The 22,771-nt window shown below is 44.0% G+C and overlaps 1 long non-coding RNA gene across 1 annotated transcript; it reads left to right on the top strand.

Annotated features, from left to right (window-relative positions):
* Positions 1-1,368: 1,368 nt before the first annotated feature.
* LOC103632801 (uncharacterized) lies at positions 1,369-2,364 on the top strand. The gene is made up of 3 exons (XR_556156.4): positions 1,369-1,504; positions 2,026-2,131; positions 2,220-2,364. It is a non-coding gene; the product is annotated as an uncharacterized lncRNA (long non-coding RNA).
* Positions 2,365-22,771: the final 20,407 nt, after the last annotated feature.

Below are 22,771 nucleotides of genomic sequence, written 5' to 3'. Positions count from 1 at the left end.
ATCGTAGAATTAACCTGAATCAAATCTTCAAAATCGGTCAGACTGTTCTTGAAATCTGATCTAGCTAACTTTTTTATTGTTAGATTTGCTATTGTAGTCGGCCTCCATAAAATCTAGACTAACCAACTTTTAAAGTTAACTAGGTGGACTATACATAAAACTTTACATAAAAAAAATCAAACGAATTATAATTTAAGAGGAAGGGAGTATTTGGTTGACAAAGAATATAAAGTAATGAAGACCAAACCGATAAAAAAAGTTCAAAAATGTCGTGCAGGCCGCCAAGGTCGGCTCTCTCTACTACAAAGGCTGAGTTTGGGCTGGCCAGTCAGACTTCGCGTGCCTAGATTACCTGTTTAGACAGTGTTTGAATGCGTTAGTTAGCTAAAAATTTGTTAGTAGAATTAGCTAGCTAATAAATAGCTAGCTAACTTGTAACTAATTTACTAAAAATAGTTAATAGCTAAAATATTAGCTAGGGTGTTTGGATGTCTCCAACTAATTTTAGCCACTAAAACTATTAGTTTTAGTGTATTCAAACACTCCCTTAGAGTCCGTTAAATCGATTTCCATGGTGTCTTCTACTGTACAAGTTGGCCAAGTCGGGTTGAAGGTAGTTAGGCCGACTTCCCTAGCTCCAATGGCCATTGATGCATCTCTGGATGATTCAGTCCTTGTTGGTGATGTTATCTCTATGGATTATTCTGATGAGTTTTCAATAGAACAAGCTACAGTTGGTCGTTTAGAGATAAGGAGCAATATCATTCAAATTAGGGACATGCGGTTATCCAACATAATCAACAAGGTAAAAAAAATACTTTGCTAAATTTTCAATTTGGCAAGCACAGGGTCGCGCCCCCGGCGACGCCCGGATCCGCGTTCCTGATCACCAAGGTTGGGTTGGAGCCAGAGTACATTGCTCACAGGCCTGCTCTGCTTACATATAGCTTGGAACGCCGCCTCATGCCCCGACACTATGTTGTGAATTACCTGACGGGGCGTTTGGATTCCTTCAAATCAAAAGAATTAGAATTCACTCAATAAAGTAACTTATTTAGTTTGGAATTTGACATTCCACCACTTTCTAAAGTTCAGATATAAGCCTATCTCAAATTCATAGGGTGGAGGATGGGAAATGATTTTATGCATGATTAGAATTTGTTTCTAATCTATAACTTATATGACACTCTTCGTTCTACTCCTCTATAGTAAAAATGTAGCACATAAATATTTAGGATATATTGCTAATAATAGTATACAAATATATTTTGTACAAAAGTGAATTATCTTAATTGATATATGTCTAAATTACTATTATTAGAATGGAATTCAATTACAGTGATCCAAACTAGGCGTGAAGGAAAATGGATTGTTGGAGCAGGACCGGAGCTACTATACTGCTGTCCAGATGAGTGAGAGTGCCTTCATGGATAAGTTCATATGCCCCTACAAGGAAGCTGCACCAAGCCTCGCCCTAGATTATGCTGCTGCTTGCAGAGGAGAGGTGCCCACTACCTTCTTGGCAAATATTTAACCCTTTAGTGTAAAGCAATGTTTTGACACTTAGCAGTTAGCTGGTAATTTTGTTTCTTTCCTTGCCTAACTGCTACATCCCGCAGCTGTGTCTTTAGAATTGGCTCTTGTACATAAGATGTGAGCCATGGTTATTACCAGGGCTAGATTTATCTTTGCTCTCTGTTATTCAAGCTGATCAAGTATTCCAATTTCACCTGTCACTGTATGGTATGGATTTAGTTGGTGAGTACCCTGTATATTGCTCTGCAACGGTTATCGATGCAATGTTTCTAAATAAATATGCAGGATGCGGTTCCAAATATTTTTATCGGAAGGAGAGTTGTGCTTTCTTTCTTTGGCAAAGCATTAGGTGGGGATGGCTTGGTGATTAATCATGCTACTGGACTAGTTTCTAAACTGGCGGTTGTAAATATGATATGATTTTGTAGGTTGATGCATCATATGACCATTCCCATCTCCTTGGATTTTATTCCCCTTTTTACCGTGTAGGGGAAAACTGGAAGCCATTTTGAACCAAAGACGATTCAGAAATAAGGCTGTCTGGGAGATTAACCCACTTAAACTGGACTTCACAAAAGCACTTGTTATCGGAAAGGTTTAAAGTCTTGAAACATCTCCTACACAATACAATTATTTGATAAAGTATTAGCATAATTTACTGATTTTCTGTACTTCACTTTTAGTTTTGTATTGGATTATCTTAAAGTTGGCCAAACCTGCTACCTACAACAAGGCTCTTTCGGTAAAATTCTGAAAGCAAATTGGCGAGGAACACCTATTGTTGTCAAACGCATTCTTCCATTCTTATCTGATGACAGGCTGGTGATGTAAGTCAATCATATCAGAATAACTATCAACCTCCTTGCTTTCTCCAGCTGATTGACCGTACACTATGCCTCATATTTCCTTCATAATTTTACAGAAATTTTAATTAATTGTTTTGTGAAATAAAAACAGGCGCTTGAGATTATTAGCAAAGGTGGTGTGAAAGGACTAGCCCACATCACTGGTGGTGGCTTTACTGACAATATCCCAAGAGTATTCCCCTCTGGATGCGGGGCAAATTTTTTTACTGGGTCATGGGAAATACCTCCAATCTTCAGTTGGCTTCAACAGGCAAGAACAAATGATTTTCAAACTTCGCCTTTGATTTTCAATAGTAACTGTTATAAATAACCGTGGCACCATTTATGCATACACTTCACTATATATGCGTTTTGATTTGTTATGATAAGAAATTCCATTATTAACGACTGAATTTTGGTGTGCTATGTTATAACCTGTGACATCCAGCTATTTGCTTGATTTGTTACATCTTTTTGTCAATCTTAATCTTATTCTCTTTGATTTATTGCATCATCCATTTGAATATAGACATAAAAACCAAGAGCTAAAATGAATACTATTGTCAGTTCTAGTCGGCATTGTAAATTCTATTTTTCCTTATAATGATGTGAATCTTGATGGTTTCATACTATGGTTTTAGGACAATTATTATGGTTTCACTTGGTGTGCACTGTGCGGGCAAGATGAGGTTTCTAGTCCCTTCTGAAGTAAGGCTACACCAGTGACACATTGCAGCCCATGTCAGAAGAGGTACATGATCGGGATGTTGTACTCTTTATCTATATTCTATTCGAAGGAACAATAGTACAATACTTGCAAAATGTAAATTTTGCATAATTCCGATGGTTTAGAGTACAACTTATTTCACGGTTACTCTTTTTTTCGTTTTGGGTTCAAATTGTAGTTTAGACTGAGATGAAGTCTACTGTCTCATGCCAAAGAGCCACTGGGCTCTCAACTAAATAAATGTATAATGAATGCTTGTGGTACTAGAATTACGTCGTAAAATTTTTGTATGGCTCGATTGTGGTACTACAAATGTATAATAATTGTTCTAAAGAAATGCTAGAGGATAAAGAAGTAAGTTACTAATTTTTTGGATTGTATTCTTTATTTTTCATCTCACTTATCCTATTTCTTTCAGGAATCATAAAAGCATATGGAAGAACTATGTATAGGCTACAAAGAAGCACTCCAAAGAAGCATAAGAAGCATTTTATAGCAGAAGCTAAGTGTTCTGATGATTTTGTTTTTTCAATTGTGTTTTCTGTTATTGGTTCAGCATGCACATATATTGACATGATTTATGACATTGCATCTGTCATCTTTGTTATATTTATGACATCGTTCTTGATTGATGTGTGCGACATGAATGATGGATCTTTTTAACACCCTGACCATCATTGTGTCACTCGTTATCGTATTTTGTATATCATTTATGGGTTCACGGATATGAAATGTCAGGTTTCTTATTTTTGAGATCTGGACCATGTGTTGCCTTTTGGTTGTTACATAATAAATGGTCCTGTCGATGTGTTTTACGTTCAAAAACTTCTATGTGACATGCACAAAAACTAACGCTAAACATGCACGATTTAAACTCTGTAATTCGTTAGGAAACAGATCAACGATTTATGCTAAAATTCACACTCATTTAAGCTATTTTGGGTCACATGTTACGCAAAAATCCGCTCGAGCCATAACCCGCACATGATCGGTCGCGCGCGATTTTTATGGCATAATTTTTGGGCCACATTCGTCGTTATGAAACAAATTTACGATTACGCTAAAATTTGTACACATTTACGTTGTTTTGGTTCAAGGTTTACGCAAAAATTCTTCCGAGCCAGATCCCGCTCACGATCGGATGTGCACGATTTTTACGCCGTAATTTTTGGGTCTCATTCGTCGTTACGAAACAGATCTATGATTTACGCTAAAATTCATACCCATTTACGCTGTTTTGGTTCACGTTTTATGCAAAAATTCGCCCGATCCAGAACCCGCGCTCGATTTTTACACCGTAATATTTGGGCCCGTTCGTCGTTATGAAACGGATCTACGATTTACGCTAAAATTCGTACTAATTTACGCTGGTTTTGTTCACGATTTACGCTAAAATCTGCCTGAGCCAGAACCGTGCACGATCGGATGCATGCCTACCTGCGCGTAGGTATACCTGGCTGGGGCTTCTCGTACTAATGGAAGCACTGGGCTTCCATTAGTTCGTCTATATATATATATTCTTGCTAGTAGTTGAAAAAGACCGATTAAGAATAATTTTATCTATTAATAATAAAATAAATTCAAATTCTATCGTCCAACATATCTATATCTATAGTTTCAACGCTCGTCCCACATCATTTTTTTTTACAAATAACCCCATGATTATTTTAAATTAACCCAATGCACGTCTATAGATGGCAAACGGTGGCCCGGCACGGGCCACAACTCTGGCCCAGACACGTCATGCCGACCTGCTGACTATGACGGGCCAGCCCGTCGGCCCATTTGATTAAATCAGCATAAAATGTTAAAAACAGTGCAAGAGGTGGGGTTCAAACCCTTGCCCTGATGGAAGAAGAGCAGGAGACACTGTGTGAAGCTGTCTAACCAGTAGAACATCATGCTCAAATGTTTTTAATATTGAATATAAATTTTATATATGTATATACGTTTTTTTTGTAAAATAAAAAAATATAATCGTGTCGGGCCGAGCCAGCACTACGGGCCGAGGCTACAGCCCAAGCACGACACGACATTCTTGGCTCTTGCAAGCATTAGGTCGTTTCTGAGACCACATTTGCGCAATGGTCTCAATGGTGTTGATGTTGCTGAATTGGATGAAGCAACAATGATTTATCACACTAACAGTAAAATAAAAGGTTATTTGTTAGTTTAAACGTTAGTAATTGCTTCAAAGTAGCATAATTTATATGGAGCACATCTATTTTTGTTGATGCCTGACTTTAGCAATCACTCCATATTTTGATCTATCTTTTGTATAAGTTTAAGTTCATGTGACTTATTTTAGAAACTTGAGCTCATAAACTTTCTCTTATTTGGTCTCTGTATGGTGGAATTATGTCATTTTATAATCTCTGTTCGTTCAGTCAGTCGTTGTGAACTCTCTTATAATCTCTCACTTCACTGGTCGTGTTGTACCAAGACATATTGGATGGAGTAAACAATAACATCAGTTAGCCAAATCAAAAAAATATTATACGAAGAACGGAGACAATCGATAAAAAATCTTGAAATTTTTTTGATGGATATTGTTGTAAGCCGTCGCAACGCACGGGGAACCGACTAGTTGCGTCATACGGCAAAGTTGATAGTGGTGGTATGCTAAATTGAGGCAAGGCTTCCCAAAAGCAATCATAAAGGTATCGCTAAATGGATTGATGTTAAGTCCGATTCGTTCATTTGTTTATCTTTAAAGATGACTCAAAAAATTGGCTAAAGAAATTAAAGTGCACCTTTGACTTACTTTTTGTAACCATGTCTTTGATATCTTGCTAGATGATAGTTTTATTAGAATCATTGATCATACTGCTTTGCTATCTATCTAAAATTTTGAAGAGCTTACACATTGCATGTGGCATAGTTGATTTGATCATAATACTTCTAACTCTAATATATTCTGTCGAGTGATCCAATCAACCATTGATAAAGGACAACTGATGTTTTTTGAATCTCAATAAATATACTAATTAGATTCAATTAGCCTTGATGGCAAACATGTTTAAAATTGATTGTCATTAGCCAATTCACTCAAAGCTTAAGGCTCAAATGCCTAGGAGAGAGATGTAGAGCCATCTAGTGAAGGAAAGGTTATTGTGCATGCATTAAAAATTGAAGATATTCCATAGGACATTGAGGTAATCACAATTCTAAAAGACACTAGGGCAAATGAAATCTCTCAAGATGAAGCAGAGGTCGATTGGTCACATTGAACAAGAGAAATCAACTAGAAATGAGAAAATGATGCACCAAGTGAACCCTAACAATAAGGAGCCCAAGCTTGATACCACAATACCTAAAGATGGCACATGAAAAACGAGAATCGGGGAAGTGAACCTTGGCAACAAGGTGGCCATAGAAGATCACATAGTCACTGTCATCTTCTCATGGGAGTTGCTCTGAGTGAACCACAAGTTGAACATGGCCTGACAATGCTGAAGAAACCTAGCAAAGGTTCTCCCAGTCCTTGTCGAGGCCCTCTTATTTCATCACTTGGGCCCATCGAAACATGTGCCATCGCCAGGCATGAGGTTAGCAAGGATAGAACAAACTAAATGAAGGAGGAGGAAGAGGCGGTGAAGGGTTGAGGAAACAAGAGAGAAATAAACTCATATAAACAAGGTAAAGCCCCATCTAATCCCTTATTTAGAAAATCAACATGTGTGGGGTAAGACAACCCTCGGACATTATATTAAGAAGAATACATTTTCATGCTAGTCAAGAAAACCCTAAAACCCCTGCCCCACCCATACACAGTGGCACCGCAGCCCATATGAGAACAACCACGACCGGGGCCAGGCCTTAGACCCGTGCTTTGGTATGGGATAGACGAGTGGATTTTTTTAACCACAACTTAAAATTATCTCTCATGAGTAGTCAAACTTAGGACTTGAGGAATGCTACTCATACCACCAAACCAACTGTAACGCCCTGAATTTGGGGGTAGAATTTTTTTCTTCTTTTTTACTCACCAAATTCAGGCGTTACTCTCTTTTCTCTTCCTGTTTCGCTCCTTCTTCCCAATTTCAAAGCAATATAGCGACTGGTGTCTGTGTCATGTGTAAACAAAACCTAAGTTGATAAGAGTGTCGCATCATGTCGAATCATATTTCCTTGTCTGATTTCGTGCTTAATCGCGTGCGTTGCTTAGTTTTCGTTTCGGTTTTTGTTTCGCGAATCGATTTTTCGATCTGTGGTTGTGTGTGCCACAGGGTTTTGACTCACGGTGCAGCCCGACCCAGCCCAGCCCGGCCCAGCCCAGCTCGGCCCGGCCTTGGCCCGTGCGCCCCTGGCGCCCGTGCCCTCCCCATGCGCGCCCCCTCCCCTGGTCTCTTTCTCTCATTTGATTTCTCCCGCGCAGCAACCTCTCTCCCACCTCTCTCTCTCCCCGTGGTGCCCTAGGTCTTGGAGACGGTGATCGCCGGAGTTTGGATCCCGAGATGAGCTCCCCTCCCCTCTCTCCCTCTCTCTTCCCCTCCCCTTCCCCTTCTTCTTCCCCGCACGGCCTCCCTGCCTGCGCCCCTGGCGCCCCCGCGCCGCCCCTGGCCCCGCCCGCGCCGCCCCTCGGCCACGCCCGGCGGCTCGCCCTCCCTGACGGTCGTGCCCCCCTGACCATGCCCCCGTGCGCCCCCTGGCCATGCCCCGCGCCGTCCTGGCCGCGCCCTCGCGTGCCCCTGCCCGTGCCCCGGCGGCCCTCGCGCCCCGGCGGTCTCGCGCCCCGCGCGCCTGCACGACTCGCGTGCCCCCGGCGCGCGCAGCGTGCTCTCGCGCGCACGACCGTAGTTGCGCGGCGTTCGACTCTCAGTTTAATATATTTTAATTTTAGTTTAGTCGATGTGATGCGTCGCGCGCTTCGTCGCGTGACGATTCATTTTAAATTCATCCTTATTAACGTGCTGTGTCGCGCGCTTCGCCGCGTGATGATTCAATTTAAGTTCATCTTCGAAGCGACATTTCGTTTTAAACTCAAATCAGTTGACGTATGTCGTCGTGCGTTTCGTCGCTTGACTCCTAACGTCTCTTTATAATTATTGCTAGTGTCTTGTTACGCGCTCTATCGCGCGACGAGTCGTTTATTCCTTAATTCAAGTTAAATGTTGTGTCGCGCGTCTCGCCGCGCGACCATTTCCTTTAATTCACCTTCATCTGCTTATAATAATTTAATATGGAACATGGCTTCATCCTATGCTTAATGCAATGGCCAAATTAATACCATTCTGTTTACACGAGTAGTTTAATTTATAATTGGGTAACCTGATCGCTCTTCGACCGTAGCCTCGACCGTTACTTTCTCTTTCTCGCTTAGTCGTAAGTGTGAGCCCTGCGTCGATCTTCTGTTTATTTATTGCATTTCATTGTATGGTGTACTGTTCTTTTGTATTAAAAGTGTGGAATGTATGTTTGAACTCGTATAGATAACGATCAGTTGGTGGAGTCTGAAGGAGTTGCAGGTGAAGACCCTGAGCAGCAGACGGTTGGTGAAGGTAAGTGTCCCTTGACCCATCTATGTCCTACTAATTCTTATAATTCACTTCCCGCATTTACACATTTATACCTAAGGATTGACTAGCTTTTGTCTATTTTGTCCTTGTTTACCTATTTTGGTTGGGTTATTTCAGTTTAGCTTTAGGCTAGCGCTTCACATTAATCAATGAACATGATGAGATATCTATGATACGTTGTTTTCCCTTTTGATTATGATGATGGCACTTGTGGCCCTTAAGGGGACTCGAGCTGTTTCTCGAGTGCCTCTCCGTAAGGACCTGTTCGTTGGATGACCGCCCGGGAAAACAGTGCAACCATGAGGGTGGAGTGGGACGCCCTTAGCTGAGTAATTAGAGGAACTGGGGTGTAGTTCGCTTCGCCGTCGTGCCGTTAATGGGGCTCGGTGTATGCGGCTCGCTCTGCCAAGGTTGGTTCGCCCCTTGGGGAGGAGTTCGGTGCATTTAGGAAACCTAACGGGCGGCTACAGCCCCAGGAAATCTTTGTAAAGGCTACGTAGTAAGACCCTACCTATTCACCTTGGTAGTGTTTAAGGGTTTGATCGGCCCAAGGCAAGAGGGAATCACGACTTGTGGGTAAAGTGCGCAACCTCTGCAGAGTGTTATGAAACTGATATATCAGCCGTGCTCGCGGTTATGAGCAGCCAAGGGAGCTCCATTGATTAGAGTTACTTGATCAGAGATAGTTGGTTTACAGGTGGTGACGAGGATGACAGTTTTGACTATGGTAATGGTAAGTGGTATTTTTTCCGTTTGGAAAGGGTACTTTGGGTTAATAACTTGGGTTAATGCTAAAACCTGGCTTTCTACTAGTAATAATAACCTGACCAACTAAAAGAAACTGCTTGACCTTAACCCCACATAAAGCTAGTCCACTACAGCCAAACGGGATATTTGCTGAGTACGTTGATGTGTACTCACCCTTGCTTTCACAAAACACCAGGTTGCCTTTGGTGCAATCTATGCTCAGGTAAAGAAGGTGTCGAGGCGGATCTCCAGGAGTTCCAGGACTTCGACGAGTTCGAGGATTAGGCTAGCGACCTCCCCCAGTCAGCTGCCTATGGTGGGTTGTTTACGTTGGCTACGTTTCGATTCTGTGTACTTTGATTTATATTATGTAAATGGCTCTAGTCTATAATATTATTACTTACTCTTTATTGTAATTCGAAGCATTGTGCTATGATGAGTCATTTATGTAATAGCTGTGTACGTGAATTTCTGATCCTGGCACGTACATGGTTCGCATTCGGTTTACCTTCTAAAACCAGGTGTGACATAAGTGGTATCAAAGCCGTGCTGACTGTAGGACCGCTAACCTAGAGTAGAATGGTCGTTCTAAGGATTATAGACCCCTATTATCACCTTGACTTTGGTATCCCTTCAAAAGTTGGTCATATCGACCAAACCTATGTTCTACTATATATTATACCTTGCTAAATTTTTTTTGTTTATTCTAATTCCTCATTTATTTATGGTTTACTTGCTAGTCATATTAGTTTTGTTCTCACTCTTATGCTTACGGTGTCTTTTGTACATGGCTCGCCTTAGACACACTGCACGGAAGTCTGTCATCCCCTTCTTACCCTCTCGTCTCGCGAAGCGTCCGCTTCACCGTCCAGTGACTGGTCAGTCTAGCCACTTGGAGAGGCTGCACCACCGCTTGCACAAGGAGCAGGAGCGTCGACGACAGGAGCTGGAGCAGCATGACTCTTCTTTCTCGCTTCAACAGGAGATAGAGTCTGTGAGGAGCTGTTCCCCTGTGCTCCCGCTGGAGGCGCCCCTGCACCACCACTGAGCGCCCCAGCCGCTGGAGTAGCTGCTGGAGGAGACCCAGACGACGAAGGTGGTGACAGCAGCTCGAGCCACAACACCGACCTTTCAGAGGAGGAGTTGGAAGGATGGGTTGCCCGACCCATCACTCGCGACGCTGCTCGCGGGTGTCACTTCCACGACGCGCTCGACACCCTGCTACGTCGGGCACTCGACCGACGTACTTGGTCTATCGAGTATCGTTGTGTGGTCTTCTAGCACAGTCGCGGCGTTTACCCGGACCGCTGGGAGGCGACCTGCTTGGTGCGCCGTCCGAAGAACAGTCTCCGGGGTGCAGAGGTCTGCTCAGAGCAATATTCCATCTCTTAGCGGGACTCAGCTGAGGCGACCATGCAGGATGCCGCACGGCGTGCGCTTTCGCACTACTGCTCAATGCTCGGCGGGGTAGCCGATGTTCTCAACCTGAAGTATTACCCCCGCCGTCCATCTGGCAGCACAAGAGGCGTGATTGTATCACCTGTTGGTGAGGACAATCCTAGGTTGACCAGCACAGTCAACCTAGCCGCCATGCTAAACACGGAGCTAGAGCATGCATTAGACGAGCTGAGTAGGGCTCGTGCTGAGATCGCCCAGCTGCGGGCTGAGCGCATGGAGCGTCGTCACCTGGAGGATGGCTCCCCCGCTCCCGTCGGGACTCAGCACCCGTACCGCTCACCTCAACGTGGACACCAGTCGTATGGCAACCCCGACTGCAGGACCAAGATAAATTTAGAACCATAGATCGTCAGCGTCAGATCTTGTAATTAATACAAAAATATATGCATAGAAGCTATAGTCTTAACACCAGTCTTACTCTTAGTTAGTCTTAGTTAAACATGGTAGTTTGCTTATCCTGTGCCTTTATGTTTGTCATGATGAACTATGTTGGATTTGGATCTTTGTAATGACTGTCGCCAGGGTGTAGGCATTCCTCTGCACTTTGGTTTACCTGTTAAGTGTTAATAAAATTAATTATTTAGTTGGGAAGCCCTTTTGTTCTACTTTCCTCTCTATCTTAGAAGCTGTGTTTGTCTGTGTTGGAAATCAGTGAGGATGTTCATCTGTTCAGAATGGTGGAAGAATTCTATACTCTTTTCTTATGCTGCAAGGTTTGCAAGATCAGTTTTGATGTGTGATTGCATTCTGCAGATGTCAGAAAACAGGCGCAGAGGAGGAAGGCGTGCTCAGCAGGAGCGGCCTCAGCAGGATGAGGCACCCCAGCAGCAGCAACTGCCACCACCACCCCCGATGACGATCGAGCAGATGTTCTTGATGCAGACTCAGGCAGTTCAAGCCATCGGTCAGACTCTGGCCGCCATTCAGCAGCAGCAGCAACAACCACCACCTCAACCTCAGATGCCCAGGGACAAGCGTGCTGAATTCATGAGAGGTCATCTCCCAACGTTCGCTCACTCTTCTGACCCCATGGATGCTGAAGATTGGCTGCGCACTGTGGAGCGGGAGTTGCAAACCGCTCAGTGTGATGCCAAGGAGAAAGTTCTATATGGTCCCCGTCTGTTGAGAGGAGCAGCTCAGTCTTGGTGGGAGTCTTACCTCGCCACCCATGCCAACCCCGACACTATCACCTGGGAGGAATTCAGAGGCAATTTATGTCAGTACCATGTTCCCGCAGGTCTGATGACAGTGAAGAAGGAGGAGTTCCTGGCGCTCAAGCAAGGGTCAATGTCCATCAGTGAGTACCGAGACAAGTTTCTGCAGCTGTCCCGCTATGCTCCTGAGGATGTCAACACAGATGCCAAGAGGCATTATCGTTTCTTGAGAGGCTTGATCGACCCTCTGCAGTATCATCTAATGAATCATACCTTCCCCACATTTCAGCACCTGATTGACCGAGCGATCATGACAGAGAAGAAGCGCAAAGAGATGGAGGATCGCAAGCGCAAGATCAGTGGACCCCAGTCTGGAAGCAGCAATCGCCTTCGTTTCTCAGGCAATCCACCTCATCAGTTCAGGCAGAACCAGTGCCCACCTCAGCATCAGCAGTTCCAAAGGCAGTATCCTCAGCACCAGCATCAGAACCGTCAGAACAATCAGTCAGGAGGAGGCCAGTTCCAGAGGCAGAATCAGCAGGCACCTCGTCTCCCTGCCCAGCAAACCAGCAGAACAGTCAAGCAGCACCAGTTCAAGGCGGAAGCAGGGCATGTTTCCATTGTGGAGAACAAGGCCATTGGGTGATGCAATGTCCGAAAAAGGCAGCCCAGCAGCAGTCAGGCCCCAGTGCCCCAGCAAAGCAGAATGTGTCTCAGTCTGGAGCAGGCAACCGCTCTCAGCCACGCTATAACCATGGGAGACTGAATCATTTGGAGGCTGAAGCAGTTCAGGAAACCCCCGGCATGATAGTAGGTATGTTCCTAGTCGACTCCCATATTGTAGAAGTGTTATTTGATACTGGAGAAACGCATTCATTCATTACTGCATCATGGGTAGAAGCACATAATCTTCCCATAACTACCATGTCAACCCCCATTCAAATTGACTCAGCCGGTGGTAGAATTTGAACCAATAGCATTTGCTTGAATGTAAGCGTGGAAATAAGGGGGATAGTGTTTCCCGCTAACCTCATAGTAATGAGTACTTAGGGAATAGATGTCTTCCTAGGGATGAATTGGCTAGATAGGTATCAGGCAGTTATTAGTTGTGATAAGAGGACAATCAAGTTGATGTCTCCACTAGGAGAGGAAGTGGTGACTGAGTTAGTCCCGCCTGAGCCAAGGAAAGGAAGTTGTTATCAGATGGCTATTGATAGCAAGGAGCCAGATTCACTCGAGATTATCAAGGTTGTGTCAGAATTCCCAGATGTGTTCCCGGAAGACTTACCAGGCATGCCACCAGAGCGGAAAGTTGAGTTTTCTATAGAGCTTCTTCCTGGCACCGCCCCCATTTCTAAAAGAGCCTACAGAGTATCTGTACCAGAGTTAGTTGAACTCAAGAAGTAGATTTATGAGCTGTCGGAGAAAGGTTACATCCGACCAAGCACCTCGCCTTGGGCCGCCCTGTCCTGTTCGTGGAGAAGAAAGATAGCACCAGAAGCATGTGTATCAATTATCGAGCTCTGAATGAGGTCACGATTAAGAACAAGTACCCCTTGCCCAGAATAGAAGATCTGTTCGACCAGTTGAGAGGAGCCAGCGTGTTCTCAAAGATAGATCTGAGGTCAGGTTATCATCAGCTCAGGATTCGACCTTCAGACATTCCGAAGACGACATTCATTACCAAGTATGGGTTGTATGAGTTCACTGTGATGTCTTTTGGCCTAACAAATGCACCAGCCTTCTTCATGAATCTGATGAACAGTGTATTTATGGATTATCTTGACAAGTTCGTGGTGGTATTCATTGATGACATTCTTATATATTCTCAAAGCGAAGAAGATCATGCAGATCATTTGAGGATGGTATTGCAGAGATTGCGAGAGCACCAGTTGTATGCAAAGTTGAGCAAGTGTGAGTTCTGGATTGATGAAGTCCTGTTCTTGGATCACATAATAAACAAACAAGGATTGGATGTGGATCCGAAGAAAGTGGTAGATATTCCGAACTGGAAAGCGCCAACAGATGCTCGAGGAATCAAGAGCTTTATTGGAATGGCCAGATATTATCGGCGATTCATTGAAGGGTTCTCAAAGATTGCGAAACCAATGACAGCCTTGCTAGGCAACAAAGTTGAGTTCAAGTGGACCCTGAAATGCCAAGAAGACTTTGAAGCGCTGAAAGAGAAGTTGACTATAGCGCCTGTCTTAGTCTTACCTGATGTGCACAAGCCCTTCTCGGTGTATTGCGATGCTTGTTACACTGGTTTGAGATGTGTGTTGATGCAAGAGGGAAGAGTTGTGGCTTACTCATCCCGACAACTAAAGGTTCATGAGAAGAATTATCCAATCCATGACCTAGAGTTGGCAGCAGTGGTTCATGCACTGAAGACATGGAGGCACTATCTATATGGGCAGAAATGTGATGTTTACACAGACCACAAGAGTCTGAAGTACATATTCACTCAGTCGGAGTTGAATATGAGGCAACGAAGATGGTTAGAATCGATCAAGGACTATGAATTGGAGATTCATTACCATCTAGGCAAAGCGAACGTAGTGGCAGATGCTTTGAGCAGGAAAAGTCAAGTCAACCTGATGGTCGCTCATCTGATGCCTTATGAGTTGGCAAAGAGTTTGACAGGTTGAGCCTCGGATATCTGAACAATACGCGAGGAGTAACAGTTGAGTTAGAGCCTACCCTAGAGCGGGAAATCAAAGAAGCACAGAAGAATGATGAGAAGATCAGTGAAATCCGGCAGCTGATTCTGGAAGGAAGAGGTAAAGATTTTCGAGAAGATGCAGAAGGTGTGATATGGTTCAAGGACCGCTTGTGTGTTCCCAATGTCCAGTCTATTCGGGAATTGATCCTCAAGGAAGCTCATGAGTCAGCTTACTCTATACACCCTGGAAGTGAAAATATGTATCAGGATCTGAAGAAGAAATTCTGGTGGTACGGAATGAAAAGAGAGATCGCAGAGCATGTGGCTATATGTGACAGTTGTCAAAGGATCAAGGCAGAGCATCAGAGGCCAGTTGGATTGTTGCAACCGTTGCGAATTCCTCAGTGGAAATGGGATGAAATCGGAATGGACTTCATAGTCGGATTGCCTCGCACTCGAGCCGGCTACGATTCCATTTGGGTAGTGGTGGACCGCTTAACCAAGTCAGCCCACTTCATACCTGTCAAGACTAACTACAACAGTGCAGTATTGGAAGAGTTGTACATGTCTCGGATCGTTTGTCTTCATGGTGTGCCAAAGAAGATAGTGTTAGACAGAGGAACTCAGTTCACCTCTCATTTTTGGCAGCAGTTGCATGAAGCTTTGGGCACACATCTGAATTTCAGCTCAGCTTATCATCCGCAGACAGACGGCCAGACTGAAAGAACCAATCAAATCCTTGAAGATATGTTGAGAGCCTGTGCGTTGCAAGATCAGTTCGGATGGGACAAGAGTTTACCTTATGTAGAGTTCTCCTATAACAATAGTTACCAGGCCAGCTTGAAGATGTCACCATTTCAGGCGCTTTATGGAAGGAGTTGTAGAACTCCGTTGCAATGGGATCAGCTTGGAGAAAAGCAAGTATGTGGGCCAGACATTCTGCTTGAAGCTGAAGAGAACATCAAGATGGTTCGAGAAAACCTGAAGATCAGCGAAGCTATGTAGACACAAGAAGGAGAGAGCTAAGTTTCGAAGTCGGAGACTTCGTCTATTTGAAAGTGTCACCGATCAGAGGAGTCAGAAGATTCGAAGTCAAAGGAAAGCTAGCACCCCGCTATGTTGGTCCGTATCAAATTCTCGCAAAGCGTGGAGAAGTGGCCTATCAGCTCAGTATGACAGAAGGCTTGTCCGCAGTGCATGATGTCTTCCATGTGTCTTAGTTGAAGAAGTGTCTACGTGTGCCAGAAGAGCAGTTGCTAGTGGAAGGTCTGGAGGTCCAGGAGGACTTGACCTATATTGAGAAGCCAGCGCAGATTCTTGAGACTGCAGACAGAGTCACCCGGAGGAAGACTATCAGAATGTGCAAGGTCAGATTGAGTCACCACTCTGAGGAAGAAGCAACTTGGGAGCGTGAAGATGATCTGATGGCCAAGTACCCTGAACTCTTTGCTGGCCAACCTTGAATCTCGAGGGCGAGATTCTTTTAAGGGGGATAGGTTTGTAACGCCCTGAATTTAGGGGTAGAAGTTTTTTCTTCTTTTTTACTCACCAAATTCAGGCGTTACTCTCTTTTCTCTTCCCGTTTCGCTCCTTCTTCCCAATTTCAAAGCAATATATCGACTCGTGTCTGTGTCATGTGTAAACAAAACCTAAGTTGACAAGAGTGTCGCATCATGCCGAATCATATTTCCTTGTCTGATTTCGTGCTTAATCGTGTGCGTTGCTTAGTTTTCGTTTCGGTTTCTGTTTCTCGAATCGATTTTCCGATCTGTGGTTGTGCTACCACAGGGTTTTGACCCGCGGTGCAGCCCGACCCAGCCCGGCCCGGCCCGGCATCGGCCCGTGCGCCCCTGGTACCCGTTCCCTCCCCATGCGCGCCCCCCTCCCTGGTCTCTTTCTCTCATTTGATTTCTCCCGTGCAGCAACCTCTCTCTCTCTCTCTCTCCCTGTGGTGCCCTAGGTCTTGGAGATAGTGATCGCCGGAGTTTGGATCCTCGAGGTGAGCTCCCCTCCCCTCTCCCTCTCCCTCTCCCCCTCTCTCTTCCCCTCCCCCTCCCCTTCTTCTTCCCCACGCGGCCTCCCTGCCCGCGCCCCTAGCGCCACCGCGCCATCCCGGGCCGCGCCCCTACGCGCCCCCTCGGCCGAGCCCACGCGCCGCCCCTCGGCCGCGCCCGGCGGCTCGCCCCCTCCCCGGCAGCCGTGCCCCCCTGGCTGTGCCCCCGCGCGCTCCCCGGCCGCGCCCTCGCGCGCCCCTGCCCGCGCCTGTGCCCGTGCCCCGGCGGCCCTCGTGCCCCGGCGGTCTCACGCCCTGCGCGCCTGCACGGCTCGCGTGCCCCCGACGCGCGCACGACTCTCAGTTTAATATATTTTAATTTTAGTTTAGTCGATGTGCTGTGTCGCGTGCTTCATCGCATGACGATTCATTTTAAATTCATCCTTATTAATGTGTTGTGTCGCGCGCTTCGCCGCGTGACGATTCAATTTAAGTTTATCTTTGTTAATGGTCTATGTCGCGCGCTTCGCCGCGTGACATTTCGTTTTAAACTCAATTCAGTTGACGTATGCCGTCGTGCGTTTCGTCGCATGACACCTAACGTCTCTTTATAATTATTGCTAGTGTCTTGTTGCGCGCTCTATCGCGCGACGAGTCGTTTATTCCTTAATTCAAGTTAAATGTTGTGTCGCGCGTCTCGCCGCGCGACCATTTCCTTTAATTCACCTTCATCTGCTTATAATAATTTAATATGGAACATGACTTCACCCTATGCTTAACGCAATGGCCAAATTAATACCATTCCGTTTACACGAGTAGTTTAATTTATAATTGGGTAACGTGATCGCTCTTTGACCGTAGCCTCGACCGTTACTTTCTCTTTCTTGCTTTGTCGTAAGTGTGAGCCCTACGTCGATCGTCTGTTTATTTATTGCATTCCATTGTATGGTGTACTGTTCTTTTGTATTAAAAGTGTGGAATGTAAGTTTGAACTCGTATAGATAACGATCAGTTGGTGGAGTCTGAAGGAGTTGCAGGTGAAGACCCTCAGCAGCAGTCGATTGGTGAAGGCAAGTGTCCCTTGACCCATCTATGTCCTACTAATTCTTATAATTCACTTCCCGCATTTACACATTTATACCTAAGGATTGACTAGCTTTTTTCTATCTTGTCCTTGTTTACCTATTTTGGTTGGGTTATTTCAGTTTAGCTTTATGCTAGCGCTTCACATTAATCAATGAACATGATGAGATATCTATGATACGATGTTTTCCCTTTTGATTATGATGATGGTACTTGTGGCCCTTAAGGGGACTCGAGTTGTTTCTCGAGTGCCTCTCCGTAAGGACCTGTTATCCACCCGGGAAAACAGTGCAACCATGAGGGTGGAGTGGGACGCCCTTAGCTGAATAATTAGAGGAACTAGGGTGTAGTTCGCTTCGCCGTCGTGCCGTTAATGGGGATCGGTGTATGCGGCTCGCTCTGCCAAGGTTGGTTCGCCCCTTGGGGAGGAGTTCGGTGCATTTAGGAAACCTAACGAGCGGCTACAGCCCCAGGAAATCTTTGTAAAGGCTACGTAGTGAGACCCTGCCTATTCACCTTGGTAGTGTTTAAGGGTTTGATCGGCCCGAGGCAAGAGGGAATCACGGCTCGTGGGTAAAGTGCGCAACCTCTGCAGAGTGTTATGAAACTGATATATCAGCCGTGCTCGTGGTTCCATTGATTAGAGATACTTGATCAGAGATGGTTGGTTTACAGGTGGTGACGAGAATGACGGTTTTGACTATGGTAATGGTAAGTGGTATTCTTTCCGTTTGGAAAGGGTACTTTGGGTTAATAACTTGGGTTAATGCTAAAACCTCGCTTTCTACTAGTAATAATAACCTGACCAACTAAAAGCAACTGCTTGACCTTAACCCCACATAAAGCTAGTCCACTACAGCTAAACGGGACATTTGTTGAGTACGTTGAGGTGTACTCACCCTTGCTTTCACAAAACACCAGGTTGCCTTTGGTGCAATCTATGCTTAGGTAAAGAAGGTGTCGAGGCGGACCTCCAGGAGTTCCAGGACTTCGACGAGTTCGAGGATTAGGCTAGCGACCTCTCCTAGTCAGTTGCCTGTGGTGGGTTGTTTACGTTGGCTACGTTTCGATTCTGTGTACTTTGATTTATATTATGTAAATGGCTCTAGTCTGTAATATTATTACTTACTCTTTATTGTAATTCGAAGCATTGTGCTATGATGAGTCATTTATGTAATAGCTGTGTACGTGAATTTCTGATCCTGGCACGTACATGGTTCGCATTCGGTTTACCTTCTAAAACCGGGTGTGACACCAACTTAGCTTGAGGCCCTTATCATTAGCTTCTCCCCCTCCTATCTCTCTCTCCTATAGGGCAAATCTACCAAGGCATAACTAGGCACATGTCAAAATGAGTCACAAGGGATCATCTACCCAACCAAAGGGTTACAATTGTTAATCATACCATAATGACTCTATAAAATTGGCTGTGAAATTCAATGGTGCCCTCATAATCTCAAACAACCTGGAGATACTCCCACGCGGAAAAATAATCTAAAATGCAACATCATAATGACATAGTTTTAAGTGCAAAAGACCAAGGGGTTATTGTGTCCCATTGAGGGATGACTGGTGTCACGCACACACCACTCTAGTGCTTTGGCTTCTATGATGAAGCATGTTTAGTACAATAGTTAGACTACTAACACCCAAAAATCTATAGGGTAGGCCCTTGGGAACCTTGTCTTGTACAACAGTTGTAATAACACTTACGCTATATCAAAGACATTTACATTCAAACTTGAGAATTTTTTGATCGTGAATACCACATCTCAGAGATATCCACGTCTCTCACGTTGTCTCGATATTTACGGTAACCACCTGGATTTGCAGACGTCTATTACAGAGGGTCGTATGTGACATCGCGCTGACTGTTGTAGCATCATTTATGCTATATCTATCGCTATTTACACTTAAACTTGAGGATTTTTACGATCATGAATACCACGTCTCAGAGATATTCGCGTCTCTAATGTTGGCTTGATATTTACGATAACCACTTGGATTTATGCACGTCTGTTACGCGGGGGTCGTATGTTACATCGTTTTGACTATTATAACAATATTTACACTATATTTGACACTATTTATGCTCAAATTTAAGAATTTTATTATCATGAATACCATGTCGCAGAGACATATATGTCTGTCACGTGGGCTCGATATTTATGATAACCACTTGGATTCACACATGTATGTTATGTGGGGGTAGTACGTGATATCGCGTTAACCATTGTAACAACATTTATGCTATATCTGACACTATTTATGCTCAAACTTAAGGATTTTACGCTGAAACCTTACAGTGCACACACACCACTGCACCCATAACTCGCGCCTCTCATCGCATACCATGTTTTTCGCGTGCACAGAGAAACGATCCTATGATTTATGGTGCGTCCATAACCACCATAAAAATATATCCCCAATAAACGTGCCTGCGTAATCTGGACATAGGCCATGGGGGCGGTGGGGGAGGACCAATTGGAAGACCTGGGCTTTCAATATCTCCTCCCTATATATATACAAGTATATAATACAAAAGTTTAAACTTTGCAAAATTCACCCAACCGAATCATCTACTCATAACCTTCACTGAATCCATCAAACAAATTGCACCCAAGCTTAACACACCACTAAAACTAATAGTTTAGATCGTTGGATAACCCTCTCTCCCTTACTCACTTAAATCTAATGAACAATATTATTTGGATCATCATTTATTGCTTTCCCTCCCCCGTGACCTCACCGTCCCCGGTCTCCCTCTCCCCCTCGTCCCCGCTGCCCCTCCCTCTCACTCGCGCCACTGGAGCCGTCAACTCCTCTCTTCGCACCGCCGCTACCGCCGTCGACCTCTCTCCTCCACTCTACAGGATCACAGTGTTAGCACAACTTATATACTAGTGTGTGTGAGAGAGAGAGGATTACGATCGATTGAGGTATCCAAAACATAATTGAATAAAAACTAATATATTATCTCCCTTTTACACTTACAACCTCTATATCGATGTTCATCGCAGGATCTAAGACTATCTACAGCAACGTCCTCTAAATTTCATCCTCTAAAAGAATATTCTCTATCCTTTACAGCATACTCTAAAAAAGTCCGTTCTCTATATTTTCAGCGTCTCCAACAAAGTCCTCTAAATTTCATCCTCTATATCTCATCTTTTTTTAATCTCTACTCTCTCTCTCTCTCTCTACATCATTGGTCGACAAGAAATAAAAGATAATAAAAAGGACATACACCAGGTACACTAGCAACCAAAAGAAGCATCTCAAGCAGGATACCGGATCTACAGTGCATCTCCACATTTAGCGGCTGAAGACCACACTCAAATTTTATAGGCTAATTTACAGTCTCTTTCTGGAGTGTATAAAGTATGTTGTATCCTCTAAATTTAAGGTAGAGGGCCCTTAGAACCTGTGACCGATGTTCTTGCTCCGACAGGGTCTCTTCCGTACAAAAGTTTGGACTATTCCTTTGCTAGTTTATTGGAAAACTAGTCGGTCTTCCCTATGTAAGCTTTATTGGTTATCCTTTGATCTGTCATGATATAGACTATCTAGTTTTGATAATTTAACATTAAGATGGTGTTTAGATTTTTGAATTAATTTTTAGTACCTCATTTCATTCTATTTTAGTTTCTAAATTGCTAAATATAAAAACTAAAACACTATTTTAGTTTCCGTATTTAACAATTTAATGACTAAAATAGAATAAAATAAAGTGACTAAATATTAGTCCTTAAAAACCAAACACACTAGAATGTAGTTCAGGTTAAGCCAGGGGCAAAGCTACATAGTCAATATGCACTCATGAAAATTTGTAAAATTAATAAAACAAACTAAATTTTCACCATATATACACCACCTACAACACAATATATATATATATAGGGCAGGTATAACGGGAGCCCTGGGCTTCAGATATTAAAGGAAGCCCAGGTCGGTTCCGAGGTCTGGTCCGCTGGGACAGGCGCGCCTGTGTTTAACATAGTGCTGAGAAGCGGCATGCAGGACAGACGGCGCCGTTACGCGGTTGTTTGAATGGCAAGGCGGTAAACATAAGGGAAAGGCGCGGAATTATAGGGAATAGTTTCCACATGCAAACGTGATTACTATGATACGCGGGCGCGTAATTTATGGATCTTGCATGTGAAGTAATGGCGGAAGGTAAAAAATGTAGCATAAGATGGTGAAAGCTATGGCATAAAACCGAAACGGCATAATAGTTGCATAAATAGTATATATCGTTTGGCGTAAAACGTTGAGTCATTGTGCGTAAATATTTTATTATGGATATTAGTTTGACATTGACATCGCCATAATATCGGGACGGTTTCGGAAATAATGGGGAGACCCTGTAAACGTGGATGCGGTTACTTTTATAGTATCCGTGATTACCTTTCATTCGAAAAAAAGACCACTAAGCCTGCATAACTAATTGGAGTTGGAGATGGCCGGCTCTGGAGAGTCGCCGGCGATGGAAGGAGATGGCGTTCGTCTTGATCCAGAGACAGAGGGAGGAGTTGATGGTAACTCACTGGTCACACCACCTCCTGCTCTACTGGGTCCTGTGATCGCCGAGATGAGCATAGGGGAAGAAGGAGAACAAAGGGTTCGACCTCCTATGTCCAATATTAGCTCCAGGGAGATGGATACGCCTCAAATACTGCATTCACATGTAAGTCCAATCGCTGTATTTGATTCTTGATTGATTAGATTGTTGTGAACATATTCCATGGTACAAACAACAATGACAATGAAATAGCAGGAAAAAACATTGATCCAACTATAGTGCCAACGGTAGGAATGACTTTCAAGGATGTTGATGATGCATATAAATTCTATAAAAGGTATGCATATGAAGTTGGATTTCCACTGAAGAAATACAGAGAGAAGACATTCAGTAAGTGGATAAATTGTTCACGTGAAGGTAAAAGTGCACCAAAATCAAATGATACACCTAGGATGAGGAATAGGTCATCGGGGCGTACGCAATGTAAAGCTTGAATAAAATTAAAAAAATATATGATGATGAAAA

Source organism: Zea mays, chromosome 7, assembly GCF_902167145.1.
Source record: "Zea mays cultivar B73 chromosome 7, Zm-B73-REFERENCE-NAM-5.0, whole genome shotgun sequence".
NCBI classification, from domain to species: domain Eukaryota; kingdom Viridiplantae; phylum Streptophyta; class Magnoliopsida; order Poales; family Poaceae; genus Zea; species Zea mays.
The sequence above is the reverse complement of the archived record's forward strand: the minus strand, read 5'-3'. Positions and strand labels throughout refer to the sequence as shown.